We start from the raw sequence: 21,338 nt of genomic DNA on the forward strand, positions 1-21,338 counted from the left end.
TAAGGCTGGACACACACCAATGTGTTTTTCATGCTTTGTACTTTTTGCAGTAATGCATTTCATTTTTTTAAATGGGTTCCTATGAAACACATTCACATCAATGCATTTTTGTGCCTCTGCGTTTTTGGAAAGGGGACCTTTTTTATTGCAAAATGCAGCATTTTGCATGTATTAGACTTCAATGGACCTCCATCCAAAACACAAGTGTTGTGTTTTTACCCTGATTTTGTGGCAATTTGCGTTTTAAAATCTGCCCAACAAGAAATAAAAAAAAAAAAACGCAAAACACGAATCGCTGTAAAATCACTGCGAAAGCACAGCAAAAACACTACAGAAATGCTCAGAAGCGGGGCTTTTTTTCAGCTGGAACTTGGTGGAACTTAGTTCCACCACCTCTGGCTCAGGCCCACTTCTCCCTGCTCACCACTATTACTTCTAAACACAGAGCTCCAACTTCTTTGTTTACAAGTGACAGCTTGTCTTCCAATGGCTCCCACAGATCTGATCTGATCTACTAGGTGGCTCCCACTAAGTGCAGGAAGGGATATGCAGGTGCCTGGGGTGTAGTGCGGATGCTGACACCCCAATGGGATAATCTCCTTGCGAGTGAGAGAGGCGGAGCCACCTACAGTGTGCAGGGAGGTACTAGAAAAGAAGAGGACTGAAAGTTAAATGTGGATAGGGGATGCAAAAAGGTAAGCATTAAGCAGCTGAGGAAGAAGGCTGAAGTCTGCATTTTTTGTGTAGTGCACCCCTGAATTCTGCACTATATACATAGTGCACCTCCAAACTCTGCATGTAGCGCAACTCTGAACTCTGCACTGTGTGTAACCCCCACTGAACTCTGCACTCTGTTCTTACTATGTACTGTACTATGCACTTCAATAATGCTTTAAGACCCTCCCACCGTTAGTGAAATTTGACCACACCCACTAATTGATGCGGTTTGGAGGGTGTGTGTGTGTAGGTGGGGAAAGGGGGGTTTTGGGGTTGTGATTGAGTTCCTTCACCTATTTTATGAGAAAAAAAGCCCTGCTCAAAAGCAACATGCATAGGTGTGAATCGAGCCTTATGCTTGGCTTCCCACCATGGGTGGAGGCGTGGCTTCCAAGCTTGTCTCATTGCTTAAACCACTGCACAAACAGTGCAAAATGCCATGATTGGATGGCGAAAAGTGTATAGCGATTGGCTGAGCGGACCTGACGTCACTTCCGGACGGTGAAGCGCACGCTGCGGGAGCAGCGAACCACGAGCCGCGATCTATCTGCCTTTATTTTATGATGTTTGTAAGTAGATTTCTTGACCAATGTAGAATAGATGTCACCCCCAAACTCTTAGGCTGCTTAAAGCCAAAGGCTCCACCCCCATGCCATAAACCTTTCCCTTTACCTAAATAATTGAGACCACACCGTGCTTGGAGTTAATTGGCCACAGCAGCCATTTTATTAACCCTTTTACCTTAAAATTAACATAAGGAGAAAAAACATTCCTTACAAACATAAAACAATCAGTCATTAGGCCTGTTGGTCTTTGAGGCTCCTCCAAATAATTCCAAATCCTGCACTGCGGGACCTGTGCCCTGATAGGCCTCCAGCCGCGTCACCGGCTCGGAGACAAACCACTCCCCGCAGTGCCACCATTTTGAATTCCATTTAAACTGACATTAAATGGAATGCACCATAGGGACCCATACCAACGATGAGTCCCAACCATACCCTTATCCTAAACTGTTCACCTCCCCCGCCAGCAAAGACCAACAAAACGCCCAGCTGCCATGACAATATAAAATTCCCCCAGAAAGGACAGAAAGCACAAAAGACATGAATCAAAATCAACCATAACAGTCCCAGAAATTAGGGAGGGCGGGTGGGAAGCTTCTTCTTCCTTCGTCCGTTGAACTTCCACTGACCTCCAATCTGAGGGGCCACCCCTCCTAACTGTACCTCAACCCCTCCCAAACCTGATACACCAATCCCTGAATACCCCCCAACTCAAAACAATTTAATTTAACTCACACCTGCCCTGTCTCCCCTCTTCACATGGTCATGTCTGCCCTGCGCTATTTTTTTTTTTTTTTTTCTTTCGCTTCGGGCCTTGCTTGACCAATGTAGAATAGATGTCACCCCCAAACTCTTAGGCTGCTTAAAGCCAAAGGCTCCACCCCCATGCCATAAACCTTTCCCTTTACCTAAATAATTGAGACCACACCGTGCTTGGAGTTAATTGGCCACAGCAGCCATTTTATTAACCCTTTTACCTTAAAATTAACATAAGGAGAAAAAACATTCCTTACAAACATAAAACAATCAGTCATTAGGCCTGTTGGTCTTTGAGGCTCCTCCAAATAATTCCAAATCCTGCACTGCGGGACCTGTGCCCTGATAGGCCTCCAGCCGCGTCACCGGCTCGGAGACAAACCACTCCCCGCAGTGCCACCATTTTGAATTCCATTTAAACTGACATTAAATGGAATGCACCATAGGGACCCATACCAACGATGAGTCCCAACCATACCCTTATCCTAAACTGTTCACCTCCCCCGCCAGCAAAGACCAACAAAACGCCACCAGCACCCAAGGGTGACACCTTACCCTTGCGTGCCCCTCCAAACCCTCAAGGCTCGCTGGATCCCATCCTGTAATCCCAGGGCCCATAAATCTATACCCACCGCATTGAGGTGGACTCCATCATCCCGCAGATACCGCCATGTGTCCACTTCCAACTCCAGGTGGCGAACCACCAACCCCCCATTCCGACACACAAAGCGCCCCACTTCCTTGTTCAACTTAATCCGAGCCTTATTAAGGCGCGCGACCGACCTGGCCATGCGCCAGGACGTGCGGGCCACCATATCCGACCAAACTACAAGCAGCGCCGGAAAAGCCGTGCGCAGCCGAAGGAAATCCAACTTTATGTCCCTGATCAAGGCCCGCGCGGACCTGGCCCCCAAATCGTTGCCCCCGGCATGCAGCACCAAAACATCTGGCTGCCTGTCCAACCGGGCGAAACGATGCACTTCGGGAAGGACCCTGCCCCAAGTAAGCCCCGGCACCCCCAGCCACCTGACACAAGCCTCGTGCCGAGAAAAACCAAGTTGTCTACCATTAGGACGCACATCAGCTCTCCGGGCCCCCCAGAAAACATACGAGTGTCCCACGATCCAAACAAGGCAGGGTTCCAAACCTACAAGAAAAGGGGACAAAAGGAAAAGAAAACCAACCAATAATCAGATAACCAGCCGGGCCCACACCCCCCCAGCGACAAAACCACCCCCCGTACATACCCTACACCAACAGCTGTGGACGAACGTACAACAAGAACCTCCTAGACTCCCAGCGCCCAATGCGTTTGACCGCATCGTCATTCAATCCCCAGCGTGCAGCCTCAGTGGCCGCCCCGATCCGAAAGGAATGAGATGCAAACCTACTGGCATCCAAACCCAAAGAGCCCACACACCTTCTGAACACCGATACAAATTGAAAACGAGATAACGACGACCCGTCCGCATGCATTAAAAATGAACCGGGCCGCGAAGGGCGGAGTGCCCAGTAATCCCGAACCGCCCCTACCGGGCACAGCGGTGAAGACGGCACCGCGAACAACCGGACACGGACCCCCTTGCCACTCTGGTCCGTTTTGGACCGTCGAAGGAGGATAGTAACCCCCTCCCGACCGACAGAGACATCCTGACCCAATAGGCCCCCCGGCACCGTCCGGGAGGAGCTGACCAATTCCCCAATCCGGAAAGCCCCGAAGAAAGCGAGAGAAAAGGCCGCCTTAAACAACACCACCTCGTAACTCGAGGCGCAGTGCTCCCCCAATTGCCGGCAGACGTCCTGCAAAAGAGCGAAGGACACCGGGCGCCTAGTGTCCCTCCTCCGATAAGCCCTGGAATAGCCCCGTAACGCTTGTCTCACCACGAAGTCCTTCGTGTAATCCTGACAACCCAGAAATTTAAACAGAAAGGCCAGGCCGGACAACTTGCGAGCCACAGCGGAAGCCGACGCGCCCCTCTCAAAATGATCAGAGACAAAAGAAAGTAACACCCACCTGACCTCCGGACCCAGAGGATCCACCGATGCCACCCGCAACACCTCGAGCCACTCCAACCATACCTTGCAATAAGCCGACCACGTGGACTCGCTCACCGACTTCCTGATCCATCCAGCGAGGACCCCAAGGCAATCCCCCATAGCCACTCCGGACACGTGACTCCGCGTTGCTCCGCTGCCGGTGCCAACTCCCGGAACCTGTCCCACTGAAAACGAGACAGCGCGTCAGCAATATCATTCTTAACCCCCGGAATGTGCACAGCGTACAGGAAAACATTCAACCGTAGACACCGCAAAACCAAATACCTGAGGAGGCGCACCACCGGCTGAGACGAAGCCGACGCGCGGTTGATCACCTGAACCACCCCGAGATTGTCGCAATGGAGGCGAACCTTCAGGTTCCTGAACTCCGCCCCCCAAATCTCCAGGGCCACCACCACCGGGAACAGTTCCAGCAACACCAAGTTGCTGACCAGCCCCGCTACCTGCCATGCCCCCGGCCAAGGGGCGGCGCTCCACGCCCCCCGGTGAAAAGCCCCGTACCCCGCCGAACCAGCAGCATCGGTAAACAGTTCCAAATCAAAGTTGCTGATCGGCCCGGCCATCCACAAGGATCTACCATTGTATGTGGCCAAAAAACCGTGCCACAGACGCAAGTCATCCCTGTGTTCCCTGTTGAGCCTGATGAAGTGAGTGGGCAACTTCACCCCCGAAGTCGCCGCCGACAGCCGTCGGCAGAAGACCCGGCCCATGGGCATAATGCGGCAGGCAAAATTCAATTTACCCAGCAACGACTGCAAGCTGCGCAACTGAATCTTGCGCAAACCCAGCACCCCTTCAATTTCAGCTCTCAAAGCCCCCAATTTATCCTCCGGTAGGCGACACTCCATGGCCTCCGAATCCACGACAATGCCCAGGAAGCTGAGCACCGTGGTCGGGCCTTCCGTCTTGTCGGGGGCCAACGGAATGCCGAAGCTCCCGGCCACATGCTGCAACGTGGCAAGCAGGATCGCGCACCCGTTGGAAGCGGGCGGGCCCACACACAGAAAGTCGTCCAAATAGTGGATCACCGAATTCACACCGGAAACCTCCCGAACCACCCACTCCACAAAGGAACTGAAGGTCTCAAACAGCGCGCATGATATGGAGCAGCCCATAGGAAGGCAGCGATCCACATAATACGCCCCCTGCCACCGGCAGCCCAGCAATCGAAAACTGTCCGGGTGAACCGGGAGCAACCTGAACGCCGCCTCAATGTCCGATTTGGCCATCAAGGCCCCCCGCCCATAATGTCGCACCCAGGCCACCGCGGCGTCAAAGGAAATGTAAGACACCGTACAGGCCTCCGGGTCGATGGCGTCATTCACAGACCCACCCTTCGGGAAGGAGAGGTGGTGAATGAGGCGAAACTTGTTGGGTTCCTTCTTGGGAACCACCCCCAACGGCGAAACCACCAAGTCACGCACCGGCACCTCCGAGAACGGGCCCGCCATGCGACCGAGAGCCACTTCCTTGTGCAACTTATCCGACACCAAAGGGTGGCGCAATGCCGAACGCAAATTCCTCGCCACCGGCGGCACCGAGGCCAAAGAGCAAGGGATACGAAAACCCACCGCAAAACCCTCCCACAGAAGTCGAGCAGCCGCCCTATCGGGGTACCTATCTAGAAAAGGCCACAGCCTTTCCACCCTCACCGGCGTCGTCCCCTTTGTGCGAAGGCTCTCCGGACCGCCCTTTTCCGGACTTAAAACACCGAGCCAAGGAATGGGAACCTCCGCAACCGGAGCATTCATGCTTGAAGCGACATGTGCCACCGAACTTACAGGAACCCTCATTAAATTGCCAGCAGAAACCCCTCCTCTTTGCGGCCGGCTGTCCCGGGGTCGCAGAACCACCGGCCCCCCCTGGAAAAAACTGATTCGGAGCCTTCGCAGACGACATGAGCCGCATCCACAGGCTGATGTCCTTGTGGTCCCACCGCAAGGACGGCCTAACCGCCTTCCGCTGCCGGAACTGTTCGTCGTACCGCAGCCAGGCCGACCCCCCGTAAACCCGATAGGCTTCCCCTACAGCGTCCATGTAGCAGAACAGGGCCGAGCAGTTTTCCGGCGCCTTTTCCCCTATGACGCCCGCCAGAATGGCAAAGGCCTGCAGCCAATTGGCGAAGGTCCGAGGGATAAGCCGATAGCGTCGCGCCTCCTCGTCCTCCTTCTTGCGCTCCTCCGGTTTAACCCTGTCCAGGTGAAACTTCTCGAGGGGCAACAGCGTGAAGATTTCCACGTACTCACCCTTCCAGATCTTCTCCCGGACTTCCTGCTTCAAATGTGCCCCCAACGGGCCCTCAAAACAAACATATACCTCACCTTTCGCTGAATCGTCCAGGCGAACAGCGTCCGCCTTCCCCTCCTTCGCCGTCCCGGTCTTGTCCCCCGTCGCCCCGGCCGTCACCGCCACCACTGCCGGAGCACCAACAACCTGGGGAGGGGCCCCAGCCCCCCCCGCAACTAGCCCCGTGGAAGACGGCCCCGCCAGCCCCGGGGCCCCCCCCGGCTCCGTGCCCGAGCCCCCCGCCGGAGGCACCCAAGCCGCCGCTGGAGACAAGCGGCCCCCGTCCCCCGGGGGCAAACGCCCCAAGAGGTCCCGTAGACCCAGGAGGAAGCCCCTCAAACCCCCATTATCACCCCCTTCCGGGGTCCCCGCCCCCACTGGCCGGGACACCCCCACCCCCCGAGCCCCTCCAGCACTCCCACCCCCCACATCAAACAAGCCCCGCAAATCAGACAAAGCCAGAGAAGGAATTGTGACCTCACCTGTCTGCCCAGGGGGGGCGCCCCCAGCCGCCGATCCAGCCTCCCTCGTCGCCGACCGACCACCGACATCCTCTTCCACATCCGATCCGGACACTTCGCCTTCCGAACGATCGTCCCCGGGCACCGCCGACATCCGTCCACCAGGTGTCGCACTCCCGCCATCTGCAGAGCCGAGCGACAGGCGTCCACGCCCCCGTACTCCAGCTCCGCCCGACGGAGACCTCTGTGAACCAGCCGAACTTCCGATGACCCGGCCACGTGACTTGCCCCGCCGCGTCATCTCTCTGCGCCCAGCCGAGGCCGACTCCGAGTCCCGCCGATCACTGCTGCCACCGGCCGCCATGAAGCCGCTCCCACGCCGAGGCACCCCTCCGACCGGAGCATCGCCAGTAGGGGAGCCCGCCAGTCCAGTAGCACCCCGGCGAGAGGGACGGGGAGAGACCGAAGGCCGCCTCCCCCCACTACCCCCAGAGCTCCGTCCATGCAGAGGATTCCTCCCAGAGGCGCGCACGGCCGCAGCAGGAGTACGCTTAGCCGGCGGCCCTGAAGGGTCCCTGTCGGGGCTCCTAGGATGACGCTGAGCTCGAGGGGAAGGGTCCGGTGAAAAACGCTCCGGCGGCCGTGACCGCCGAGCCCGCGGGACCGCAAGCCCCTCCGAATCCTGTGCAGAGTCCTGAACCCCCATCAACGTGGAGACCTGGGACCGGAGCCACTCAGTCCCCTTCACCGCGGCAGCGGCCTTAATTTGCTCCAGCAAAACGTCCAAATCCGCCATCACAGACCAGGGAAGCTGAGGTGAGATGCTCTGCAGTGAAAAAGGTGGGTGACCAAGCTTCTTCTTCCTTCGTCCGTTGAACTTCCACTGACCTCCAATCTGAGGGGCCACCCCTCCTAACTGTACCTCAACCCCTCCCAAACCTGATACACCAATCCCTGAATACCCCCCAACTCAAAACAATTTAATTTAACTCACACCTGCCCTGTCTCCCCTCTTCACATGGTCATGTCTGCCCTGCGCTATTTTTTTTTTTTTTTTCTTTCGCTTCGGGCCTTGCTTTGTTTGCAATACATTTTGAAATGAACGTACTTCACTATGAATGGCCTTTTTTTCCTATGAGGGGACTCGAGATGCACATAAAGGACCACCAGTAAGGATCTCTCCTATATCATCGTGGATTCCAGGCTGACCGGGAAGGCTGTGACTACACTGCAGGATCTTTATTGAATGCCTTATACCAAACACATTGTGGTAAGTAGACAACCACAAGGGGATCACCCCAACTTATGCACACAGTGAAGCACAGAAGCACTTTATCTGCACCTGATGGACACTTGATTGATTTTATGGACTTTATGATTTATGAATTTACAACATATTGCTAGATCTTGCGAGATTTGCACATCGTTATATTTTGCACATTTGCACAATTTTTTATTGCATATCTCATATATAATAGCTATAATAAGCAGCGCTGCAACATTGGGTTCAAATCACTTTAAAGGCACTAGCACTTTAATTTGCAGCAAGCAGCTATTGATTGCACAGACACTTTCTTCATTTATTTATATTTATATACGCACAATACCATAAGCGCGAGGTTATACATATTCCAAATTCAGCCTAAAATCCACGTTTCCAATTGACTGGTTCAAAGTAATTCCTGCTTGAGATCCTCTCTCCCTGGTGCATTGAACTAATAAGGGTTTAACTACATTTTGGATAGAGGGAGGAAAGGGTTTCAACTTATGACTTGTTATACTGGGCTTTGTTAGAAAGATTTACCCTCACTTCCTCTCCCGCTGACAATGTTTTGCCAGACAGGAAGTGAGATTATTCTTTAATAGCAACACAGACAGTAACATAGAAACATAGAATGTGTCGGCAGATAAGAACCATTTGGCCCATCTAGTCTGCCCAATATATCTGAATCCTATGAATAGTCCCTGGCCCTATCTTATATGAAGGATAGCCTTATGCCTATCCCATGCATGCTTAAACTCCTTCACTGTATTTGCAGCTACCACTTCTGCAGGAAGGTTATTCCATGCATCCACTACTCTCTCAGTAAAGTAATACTTCCTCATATTACTTTTAAACCTTTGCCCCTCTAATTTAAAACTGTGTCCTCTTGTGGTAGTTTTTCTTCTTTTAAATATGCTCTCCTCCTTTACCGAGTTGATTCCCTTTATGTATTTAAAAGTTTCTATCATATCCCCTCTGTCTCTTCTTTCTTCCAAGCTATACATGTTAAGGTCCTTTATCCTTTCCTGGTAAGTTTTTTCCTGCAATCCATGTACTAGTTTAGTAGCTCTTCTCTGAACTCTCTCTAGAGTATGTATATCCTTCTGGAGATATGGCCTCCAGTACTGCGCACAATACTCCAAGTGAGGTCTCACCAGTGTTCTGTACAGCGGCATAAGCACTTCTCTCTTTCTACTGCTTATACCTCTCCCTATACATCCAAGCATTCTGCTGGCATTTCGTGCTGCTCTTCCCACCTTCCCACCTTTAAGTCTTCTGAAATAATTACTCCTAAATCCCTTTCCTCAGATACTGAGGTCAGGACTGTGTCAAATATTCTATATTCTGCCCTTGGGTTTTTACGCCCCAGGTGCATTATCTTGCACTTATCCACATTAAATTTCAGTTGCCAGAGTTCTGACCATTCTTCTAGTTTTCCTTAATCCTTTTCCATTTGGCGTTTCCCTCCAGGAACATCAACCCTGTTACATATCTTTGTGTCATCAGCAAAAAGACAAACCTTACCATCGAGGCCTTTTGCAATATCACAGTATTACAAATACTTTTTTTCACTAGAGTAGTGGAAGGCTAGACCCCCTGTCAGATTTTTATTTCTGTCTGTGTCCCTGTTGCAAATTTTTTCTCGCTCCAACTTACAAGCCGACCTCAGTTCACTGTTTCATTGGGCAACTATGTGGCAACTGGGCGGCACAGTGGTGTACTGGTTGGCACTTTCGATTAGCAGCAAAAGGGTTGTTGGTTCGAGTCCCCACTACCTGCCTGAAGTTTGCATGTTCTCCCTGTGCCTGCGTGGGTTTCCTCCCACCCTCCATAGACATGCTGGTAGGTTAATTGGATCCTGACTAAATTGGCCCTACTTTGAATGTGAGTTAGGGACCTTAGATTGTAAGCTCTTTGAGGGCAGGGACTGATGTGAATGTATAATGTATATGTAAAGCGCTGCGTATATTGACAGCGCTATATAAGTACTATTATCATACATACTAGGGGAATCCATAGTGGAGAAGGATCTGGGGGTTTTGGAAGATCATAAGCTTAATAATAGCATGCAATGCCAAGCTGTTGTTTCCAAAGGGAGCAAAGTCCTTTCTTTTACTAACAGAGGATGTTATTTTGCGCCTGTACAAATCATTAGTAAGACCTCATCTGGAATATGCAGTTCAGTTTTGGGCACCAGTTCATAAAAAATATATCAGGGAACTGGAGAAAGTGCAAAGAAGGGCAACCAAACCAAAAGAGGCATGGAGGAGCTCAGCTATGAGGGAAGATTAGAGGAACTGAATTTATTCTCTCTTGAGAATAATCTCTTGAGAAGATTAAGGGAGGCTATGATCAACATGTATAAATACATATAGTGAACTTGGTGTTGAGTTATTCATATTAAAGACATTGCAGAGGACAAGAGGGCACTCTTTACGTCTAGAGGAAAAGAGATTTTTGTCTTCAAATACAGAAAGGTTTCTTCAGTAAGAGCTCTGAAAATGTGGAATAGACTCCCTCCAGAGGGGGTTCTGGCCAGCTCACTAGATTGCTTTAAAAAAGGCCTGGATTCTTTCCTAGGTGTACATAGTATAAATGGGTACTAATATTTATAGGTAAAGTTTAGCCACAGAATGTCCGATTGCCTCTCGTGGATCAGGATGGAATTTTTTCCCCCCCGCTGGAGTAAATTGGATCATGATTTGCTGGGGTTTTTTACCCTCTTCTGGATCCACTGTGGGTATAGGATTGTATAAATGGGATTGTATAGTTGTGTTTTTTTTATTAGTGGAACTAGATGGACTTGTGTCTTTTTTTATCCTGACTAACTATGCAACCATGTTACTTTGTCTGGTGAAACCGCTGTCAGCAGGATAGGAACTGAGGGTAATCCAGAGTCCCTGAGAATCAGGAGTTCCTTCTCAACTCTGACCAAAGCAAGAAAAAGGGGTTTTTGGCTTGATATACTACACACATGAGAGGTCAGTTTTTCAGGTGGACCAGATCAGACCCTCCGTTCTTCTCTATGGGCGGTCAGATGTAAACTGACATGTCCAATAACACCCAGCTACCTCAGATCCTGTCCGGCAAAAAAAAAATGGAAGGGGATCCATTCTTCTCCATCTGGCTGGATCTGATAGGAGAGTAGTTGGATGTAAACGATAGCTGGTCTCTTTACATCCAACTGCCCATAGAGCAGAGCGGAGCTGACATTGACCTGCCATCTGGCTGCTCCGCTCCACCTTGCTCACCAGGGGATCAACAGGAAAATCCCCTGCTTAGGAAAACTGGATCCAGCTCATGTGAAAGGGCCCTAAGTAGTACTATTCTGATCTCTAACCCATTACAGAGAACATCATACAAAAACTATATAAAAAAAATTTAAAAATCTGCGCTGTGCCTAACCAAAAGTAATGAGTATAAAAGGCAGCCAACACCAAAAGCAGTATAGCGGGCCTGAAATGAGCTTATGTATCCAGTGTAGCGCCAACAAATTCAAAATAACAATCAGATCACAATGTTGATACTTTAACAACAGAGTCCCACAATGCAAACTCACCAGAAATAATGGCTGTAGTGACAGCAGCATGTGCGTCTTTAAACATACATAGAAATCCTCCTGTAAACATTATAGAAAGGTACCAGTGGAGGATACTAAGGATTCGTAAAGCTCACTAGGAGCCCAGATGGATTTTCCATAGTGTAGTACAGGGTTTCTCAACCTTTTTTCAGTCAAGGCACCCTTTAAAATTATGCAGGCACCCCATTCTAAAAATGTTAAGACTAAAACTATTATTCTTACATTCGCAGCATGCACGTTGGACATCCAACATTAGAGGTGACTTATTTTTGAAAAGCAAATACATCTTTGCACACTGGTACTGACTAGTATTTAGCATTTCTCTTCTCTCACAGGTTCTCTCCCTCGCTTAGCTAACTTGACCAGAGTGCTGAAAAAGAGGAGCAGAGGAGGGGCAAACTAGAGTGTCCTCAGGCACCTAACGCCCATCTTATCAACCTATGATGTATTTAGTTCTTAGACACTGGCATCTGGCCCACACAATGCCCAAGGTTCTGGTGCTACACAATAAAAGCTTGTAGCTTTGTTTAACAAAAAAGGCAGATCTCATCCACCCACCTGTTGACAGTTTCTGGACAATATCGAGCAACTTTTAGGCATATTGTGAAGGCACCCCTGAAGAACCCAGAAGGCACCCCAGGGTGCCACGGCACCCTGGTTGAAAAAGGCTGGTGTAGTATGTTTAATTGCAAGTAATATCCACATAAAACAATAAAAACACAAGTAAATACTCACACTGGTGGCCGCTGGTGACCCGAAATCGCTCAGCAGCAAGACGTCAACACCAAATACCCCACCCCGACGTATTTCGTCCAATTGGACGTGATCAAGAGGGCAGCCATTATTTCTGGTGAGTTTGCACTTTATCTGAAATGGTGGACTGTTACTTGGACACGGTTCTGAATGCTGCACCTGTACCTAATAGAGTGATTATACCAGTCTCTTGATTTCCGCACAAATTTATCTTGGACATTGTGTGACTCTGTTGTTAAATTATCAACATTGTGATCTGATTATCATACAAAACCTGCTTGACTCTCTACTGAATTCTTAATAGGTTCTTCATACATTACCACACAAAATAAGAGTTAACAAGTCAAGACTGCTACTGAACGGTTTCCTGTACTGCAATGGTGCAGCAAGCTAAACCACGGAATTAACAGCAAAAAAAAAAATCACCGTATTCGTTTCTGTGGTGAGGGCTTGTGGTAAAATTCTTAGAATGAGACAACGCAGTGGATTGTGACAGAGTTCAGACTCCCTCATATGTCTGGGCAGTCACACTTACGTTAGGCCGTGACTCACACCATGACACACATGAGACCTAAACCTTCTACCTTTTAGATATTATTCTTCATTTGACTATTACACAGCCCTTTGCAGTCTCATTCTTTCCTCAAACTTTCCAGAAAAACTTTACATAAAATAAAGGGTAAAACAGCAGAACAATTTTTAGGCGTCATTCAAACAGAACGTAAAAGACAGGTCTTTCACTTTTTATTCAGCCTCTAAATGCACCTCTATGTTAGCCTATATGCCCATTCACACATAGGCATTTACAGGTGTATTAGAAGAGAAGAATTTATAGGCTGAATAAAAAAATCACTGTTCAGAAGATGAGCCTTTGAGCAGCGAAAACGCTTGGTGTGTCTAAACGCCTGTAAATATGTCTAAACACTAGGCGCGTTTAGCTAGAATTAATATTCTTGCCTAAACATGTTTGCATTTTAGCTTTAGGCGCATTTTCTAAGTTGCTTTTTCCTGCCGGGAGCAAAGGCATCCATGTGAGTAAAAAAATGTTCTGTGTGCATGGAGCTTTAACCTCCCTGGCGGTCTGATTATTTCAGATTTCTCTGCTAAAAGCGGTACATTGTTTTGCATAGAAATCTGTTGTTTTACATTTTAAAACTCACCTTCCCCTGCGATCCCCCGCCGTCCTTCCGCTGTCCTCTCGGCTCTGTGCTCAGCCGATGCCGGCACCTGTCTTCTGGTTCCCTTTCCTGCGAGCGTTGCGACTCAGGGGGGTGGAACCGGCGGCAAATTCAAAAATGTAAATACAACAAATGACATGATACAAAGCTGTGATCCTAACGGATTCCACTGTATCATGCCATTTCATCACAGGACTGCACCTGGTGACTTTTCCTGTGCCCTGCCTGTGCTTTCCAGTTCTTTGTGCCTGGAAAATAGAGAACGACCATGGCGTCCAAAAAGCATTATTTTTGCGCAAAAGCACTTTTAGATGAACTGGAAAACAGCGACAGCGAAGAACTGAGCGATAGCGATGCGTAGGAAAATTCCTCATCAGGTACGGAAAGTGACGACAGCGACGATTCTGATGTCTCTTTCTGGCACATAGCTCTGTTGGAAATTCTGAAGAATCATTTGATTTACTTCCCAAATTCCACAAGCTATGTGCCAGAAAGAGACATCAGAATCGTCGCTGTCGTCACTTTCCGTACCTAATGACGAATTTTCCGACCAATCGCTATCGCTCAGTTCTTCAAGTAACTCCGTTTCGCTGTAGCTGTTTTCCAGTTCGTCTAAAATCACTTTTGCGCAAAAAAAAAAAACGCTTTGTGGACGCCATGGTCACTTAAAATTTTCCAGGCACAAAGCACTGGAAAAGCACAGGCAGGGCACTGGAAAGTGTAACCAGGTGAAATCCTGTGGTGAAATGGCATGATACAGTGTGATCTGTTAGGATCACGGCTTTGTATCATGTCATTTAGTGTTTTTACACTTTTGAATTTGCTGCCGGTTCCACCCCCCTGTGTCACAACGCTCACAAGGGAGGGAACCGGAAGGCTAGTGCGGGCAATCGGCCGTGCACAGAGCGGGGAGAGACAGTGAGGAAGACGGGAGATCACAGGTGATCACAGGTGAGATCACAGGTGAGTAACGTTCTGGGGTAATCCTTAGTCTGGCTCGGGGTTACCGCTTTTGGTACTGAAAATTAACCCCAAGCCACACTCGGGAATACTGCCAGGGAGGTTAAGGTAGATCCACCTCTATATCCTTAAAGAATTGCACTTTTTCTAAAAAAATTTATTTAGCACATAAAACTGCTAAACAAGCCATTTTTTAAAAATGGTGTTATTAAAAATGACCTTTTCTCTTCAATCTAATAAATAAATAAATCTAAATACGCTGTAATTTTCTAAAAGATGTAAAAAAAAAAAGCAATTCAATATGGCTACCTGGGGGTGTTCTGTACACCACTGACGAGTAATACCACCAGAAGTGTAATTTTCCGCTTAGTTATGTGATTGGTGAATGTCTGCACTAAGATACAAAATTTTAGGCATCTTCTGCAAAAGGAATTTCATTTTGGGTTAGGTACTTCATAAGGGTTTAAGGAATTGTAAGGGCAGAAAGTTTCTTATCTTAAAACATTCTATGCATTAAGATAAAAAAAGCCTTCTGTGTGCAGCAGCCCCCCTAATACTTACCTGAGCCCATCTTTATCCAGCGATGTTGCAGGAGTTTCTCAGCTGCCCGGGATTCCCCTTCTTATTAGCAGAGACAGCAGCGTAATTGGCTCCCACTGCTGTCAAAGTCAGTCAGCCAATCAGGAAAGACAGGGGGCGGGGGCAGGTCAAGGCTCTGTGTCTGAATAGACACAGGGGGCTGTGACTCGGCTCGGGTGCCCCCACAGCAAGCTTCTTGCTGTGGGGGCACTCAACAGGAGGGGCCAGGGGTACAGAAGAGGGACCCGAGAAGAAGAGGATCTGGGCCACCTCAACTGCACAGAGCAGGTAAGTATAACATGTTTGCTACTTTTTTTTTTAAAGAGACTTTACAATCACTTTTACTTTAACAGGAATTCTGATGCTAAAGCGTTTCTCATTAAAACACTGACAGTGCATCAGGTGGTTATAATGAACACAGATCCTTTCAGATGTCAGACTTGCAAGGACATGGTGAAATAGACAGCTTCTTCACAGCAGTAAAAGTAGATCTGTGCTACCAAGACTGTTAAAGTCCTTGAAATGTACATTAATCACCTACAGCAGATTATTTTCTTAACAAAATTGGTGTTACACTTTATTAAACAGGGGTCCATTTGTAAGAAAACAAAAACTTGCACAGTGAATCATTCAGTGAAACTGTATGTACATTTGTTCTGTAGGATCTCAGCAAAAACAAATGTTCTTTGGGCTATTATAACTTCTGAATGAATGTTTGTTTTATTATGACTAGTAGTAAAATGTCATATTATGGCCACTTGATGGAGTGGAAGAGTCTAGGAAATGCATACAGTATGTGTTGATACAATGTAACAATTCTAGAGAATGCTAGAGGAAATTAGCAAAGAAATGTTACCAATGCCCAGTTCACACAAAATAAATGTGAATGCGGTTTCGCAGACAAATGGCTCTGCAAATTCTTTTTAAATACACGTCAAAGTATTTTTGTCATGAAATATTTCATGTGAAAGAGAATTCAGAACCTTCTTGTTCCTTATGATTTCCATAAGGCCACTAATGTACTTTTCTTTGTGCTCAGTGACTGGTCACCTAGTGTTTGCCCCATCATAGCAGCAATTCACTCAATGGGTAGTCTCAGGAGCACCTCCGATTTTCCTTTAGAACATCTATCCAACCCTAACTAGACTGACTGACAGCCTTATTTATATAGTTGTATATAAATTAACCTCAACTAAATATGCAATCAGCAGCGCAAGTTTAACCACTTGCCAACCGCTCACGTTGAGGGTACTGCGGCAAAGTGGTTCGTTATCATCCAGCGATGTAAACCTATGTCGCTGGACTCCTCCCCTTGTGGGCGGCGCACGCGTGCCTCCGGAGGCTCGCTCCCGCTGTATTCAGTCACAGCGGGAGTCGGGCCAGGGGAGGAGCGGCGGTTATCACCGCCGCTCTTCCCCGATTGTCGGGGATCGAGTGTGGAGATCCGCCCGCTTGTGTAAACAAAGCGGGCAGAACTCCTAAGTGACAGGCAGTCACAGATTACAGGATTCAGCATAGATGAACCTGCGATCTGTCCCTGGGTCACACAGTCCCCTCCCCCCACACACGTCAGTAAGCACCAGGCATACCTTAACCCCTTGATCACCAATAAAAGTTAACCCCTTCCCTGCCAGTGTCATTTTTACAGTAACAGTGCATATTTATAGCACTGATTACTGTAGTAATGTCACTGGTACCCCCAAAAGTGTCAAAAATGTCAGTTAGGGGTCCGATCTGTCCGCCGCAATGTCGCAGTCCCACAAAAAAAATTACAGATCGCCGCCATTACTAGTTAAAAAAAAAAACAATAAAAATTACATAAATTTCCCGTAGTTAGTAGCTGTGATAACTTTTGCGCAAACCAATCAAAATACGCTTATTGCGATTTTTTTTTACCAAACATATGTAGCAGAAAACAAATTGGCCTAAAATGTTAAAAAATTTAGATTTTTACATTTTTTGGGGGGGAATTTCATATAAAAAAATTTGAAAAATATTGTTATTTTTTCAAAATTGTCCCTCTTTTTTTGTGTATAGCACAAAAAGTAAAAATCGCACAGGTGATCAAATACCACCAAAAGAAAGCTCTATTTGTGGGGAAAACAAGGACATACATTTAATTTGGGTACAGTGTCGCAGGACCGCGCAATTGTCCGTTAAATTAATGCAGTGCCGAATCACAAAATATGGCCTGGTCAGGAATAGGGTAAAATCTTCCGGTCCTAAAGCAGTTAAAAATACACTCATTGAGAATTTTTTTGTCAAAGACATGTAGCTAAATACATTTTGGCCTAAATATATGACAAAAATTGAATATATTGGATATTTTTTAACTGTCAAAGTAGAAAAATATTGTTATTTTTTCAAAATTGTCGCTTTTTTTATTAATATCGCAAAAAATGAAAAGCGCAGAGGTGATCAAATACCACCAAAAGAAAGCACTGTTTGTGGGAAAAAAAGGACGTAAATTTCTTTTGGGTACGGCTTTGCATGATCGCGCAATTGTCAGTTAAAGTCGCACAGTGCCGAAACGCAAAAAGTGGCCTGGACGTAAGACAGCAAAATCCTCCGGTCCTAAAGTGGTTAAAAACCAATAAATAATTTACCAAACACTGTGCAATATTGAATGAATACAATCTATCAATAATAATAATAAAGTGTTCTGTGCAAATACATAAATGAAAAAAATATTATAAAAAAATAATAATATAACATTTTTTTTTTTAGGAAAATTAGAATACAAAGAACTGCAAATTCAGTCCAAAGGTCCAACAATAACTATGTACTGGCTCCTTTATAAATATAAAACCAAGTGAATACACTCTTCCCAAAGTGCAAAGTGCAATATTTTCTGGATTGTAGTGATGGTGACACCCTCCGTGTGGAAAAAAACACAGAAATTCACACTCACCAGATTATGTTGACCCCTCTCACTGTATGGTAAGCAGAGATCTAAATAGGCTTGTAAGATCTCTGTGATCTAGATTTGGGTACTCAGTTTGTCCTCCCGATGGGTCCCTGCATTTGGTGAATGCTTTTAAATTAGAATCTCGCGAAACACAAATGTAGAGAGAGGCGGACTCCTCATAGTGTAGTACCAAAAAAAACGATTTATTAAAAAACGTATCCCAATAGGGCACAGTAAGTCATAAAAAATTGCGATCCAAACAAAGCTCCCGTGCGGTTTCCCGCACTGTGGAAAGGAGCCGCACCACACCGGAAGAGCCAGCAACAGTGTGCGTCCAAGCCGGTGCACAGAGTGAGGCGACGTGCGTGTCAGCTTGACACGTTTCGTCATAAAATTGACGTCATCGGAGCTTCGTATTTAATTGCGGTTAATTTATATACATGTTATGACCCTTATTGGCTTGAAGCAGCAGCAGTCTTAATTCAACCTGTTTTTTTTTTTGTTTTTTCTGTGGCGCGAGTGTATTTGAAATCACATTATTTATATAGTTGCCTGGAAGATGATACAGAGACTAAAAACCCCTGTAAGTTCTATATCAGGGGTGGGGAACCTCTGGCCCGCACAATCGATCCTTCTGTCCGGCCCGCACAATCGTTGCGATCCCCCCCCGTGCCGCTGTGTCAGAAGGAGCCCGATGGCTCCGTTCTGACACTGTGAATCTCCGAAAAGGGTGGACCCGAGGCGCAGAGCAGTGCGTCTCGAGCCTGCCCATTTGTGTGACAATAGCGGATGAAAATTCGCTACTCTCTCACAGATCCTCCTCCTCTTTGGCCAATGTCATTGGCCGAGGAGGAGGCGGGACGCGGGAGGACTCAAAGAGACGCGGGGACTGAAGAGAGGAAGCCGCCGCTACAACAGGTAAGTCAAGTGCACTGGGGCTTGGCTCGCTCTGCATTGGCAATCGCTCTGCATTGTGGTCAATCACTCCGCATTGAAATGGGGCACGCTGTGGGCACTCCGCATTGAAAGGGGGCACGCTATGGGCACTCCGCATTGAAATGGGGCACGCTGTGGTCAATCACTCCGGATTGAAAGGGGGCAGGCTGTGGGCACTCCGCATTGAAAGGTGGCACGCTGTGGGCACTCCGCATTGAAAGGGGGCATGCTCTGGGCACTCCGCATTGAAAGGGGGCATGCTGTGGTCACTCCGCATTGAAAAGGGGCACGCTGTGGTCACTCTGCATTGAAAGGGGGCACGCTGTAGTCACTCTGCATTGAAAGGGGGCACGCTGTGGTCACTCTGCATTGAAAGGGGGCACGCTGTGGTCACACTGCATTGAAAGGGGGGCACGCTGTGGTCACTCTGCATTGAAAGGGGGCACGCTGTGGTCACTCTGCATTGAAAGGGGGCACGCTGTGGTCACTCTGCATTGAAAGGGGGCACGCTGTGGTCAGTCTGCATTGAAAGGGGGGAACGCTGTGGTCACTCTGCATTGAAAGGGGGCACGCTGTGGTCACTCTGCATTGAAAGGGGGCACGCTCTGGTCAGTCTGCATTGAAAGGGGGGAACGCTGTGGTCACTCTGCATTGAAAGGGGGCACGCTGTGGTTAGTCTGCATTGAAAGGGGGCATGCTGTGGTCACTCTGCATTGAAAGGGGGGCACGCTGTGGTCAGTCTGCATTGAAAGGGGGCACACTATACCTTGATTACTGAAGGCCCCTTTCACACTTTTGTGACCTCAAAGTCACGCAATTTTTTACAGCGTTTTTTGCCGCAAAGCAATGCCTATTACATTTATGCATACATTTTGTACGGCCCCCGAATGATGTTACAAAAATCCAAATGGCCCTTGGTAGAAAAAAGGTTCCACACCCCTGTTCTAGATCATGGCAAAGAATGCTGTTTGTTCATTGGTGATTATAAGACAATGCAGGCATTTCCACATAATAGTGGGACTTTAGAGGGGCCCTATAGCACATCATGTGACTTAGGAAAACCGAACAAAATAAAGTCATCTGGAATATTTTACAGAAACTTCTAAAGGTGCAGTTTTAAAAACTGCAAAGAGGGGGTTAAAGCACATGTTTACTGTCTTTCCTGGAGTTCCATTTTAACCTCAACCTAAGCCGAATCTATAACCAACACTCTTCTTAAAACTCATTCAAGTGTACACCAAAACAATTGTAACCACAATAACAGCTTATTTACACTTGCTTCAACTTTAACACACATTAAAGCGCCTACCAGTTCAACATACTTTTCTGATCTGTTTTTTCAGCTACTGTGGGGCTTCAGTGATGCTTCAGTGATGCTTTTTGAAAGCTTTAGAGAAGCTTGGCAAATGCCCTGTGTGTGTATTGATTTTCTTTTTGTTTTAAAGGGGCCCAGTAGAACCCCAGTTCAGTACTACCCCCACTCAGCAGATCCCCAGCTTTTAAGTACCCCTGTTCAGCAGAGCCCCAGCTTTTTTGTACCCCTGTTCAGCAGATCTCCAGCCTATTATCATCACATGCCTGACAAAGGGGTCCTGCGCAATTCCAAAACATTGCACCTATCCTAATGTGATCCTTTTTGCAATAAAAAGTTTCTTCGGACTGCTGTGCAAGGTCCTTGGTGTGCTGGCGGATATGTATGTATCTGTGATTGATCCAGTGTCCAGCTGGTGATCACTGCAGCACCCACAACTGATGTGCCTATATCCAGGAAGGTGTGCGATGGGAATATGAACTATACTACTCCAGCTAATTAGTACCTTCGGTTTTCAGATTTCCAGCTTATTATGACCCTCGTTCAGTAGATCCCCAGCTCTGCTAATGCCATACTCATTAGCACCCCCAGATTTGCTAATCCCCCACTCAGTAGTAACCACTGCTCTGATGATCCTCTGATTTGCTGATCCTTCTCCCTCTCTGGTCCCTGCTCATCTCACACTATATTACTCCCACACTGCTCACCATGTGTGACATCTGCTAGTTTCTCCTGCTTTCCCCGAGCTCTGCTGATCCTCTGCTTCTAAGGCTGGGTTCACACATGTCCGGTTGCAGGTTGCAGTCCGGAGTCCCGTGCCTTTGTGTTCACCGGTTCAGGTGCGATTCAGGGCCAAATTTTCCCCTGAATTCGCACCTGAAATAGACAGAAAAACGCACAGGACCCTTTTCCAAACCACGCCGCAGTCACCCCGGACATGTGTGAACCGCCTCCATTGAGAGTCGGTCACATTCACATGTCATGCAAATTGGATGTGGTCAAAAACACATCCAATTCCCATATATGT

General features: G+C 47.7%; 1 protein-coding gene across 1 annotated transcript in view; it reads right to left on the minus strand.

Annotated features, from left to right (window-relative positions):
• Positions 1 to 21,338, minus strand: part of RASGRP4 (RAS guanyl releasing protein 4) — a 96,399-nt gene that overhangs the window by 30,424 nt on the left and 44,637 nt on the right. The window lies entirely within an intron of this gene.

This window comes from Pelophylax lessonae, assembly GCF_965119305.1.
Source record: "Pelophylax lessonae genome assembly, chromosome: 7".
NCBI lineage: Eukaryota > Metazoa > Chordata > Amphibia > Anura > Ranidae > Pelophylax > Pelophylax lessonae.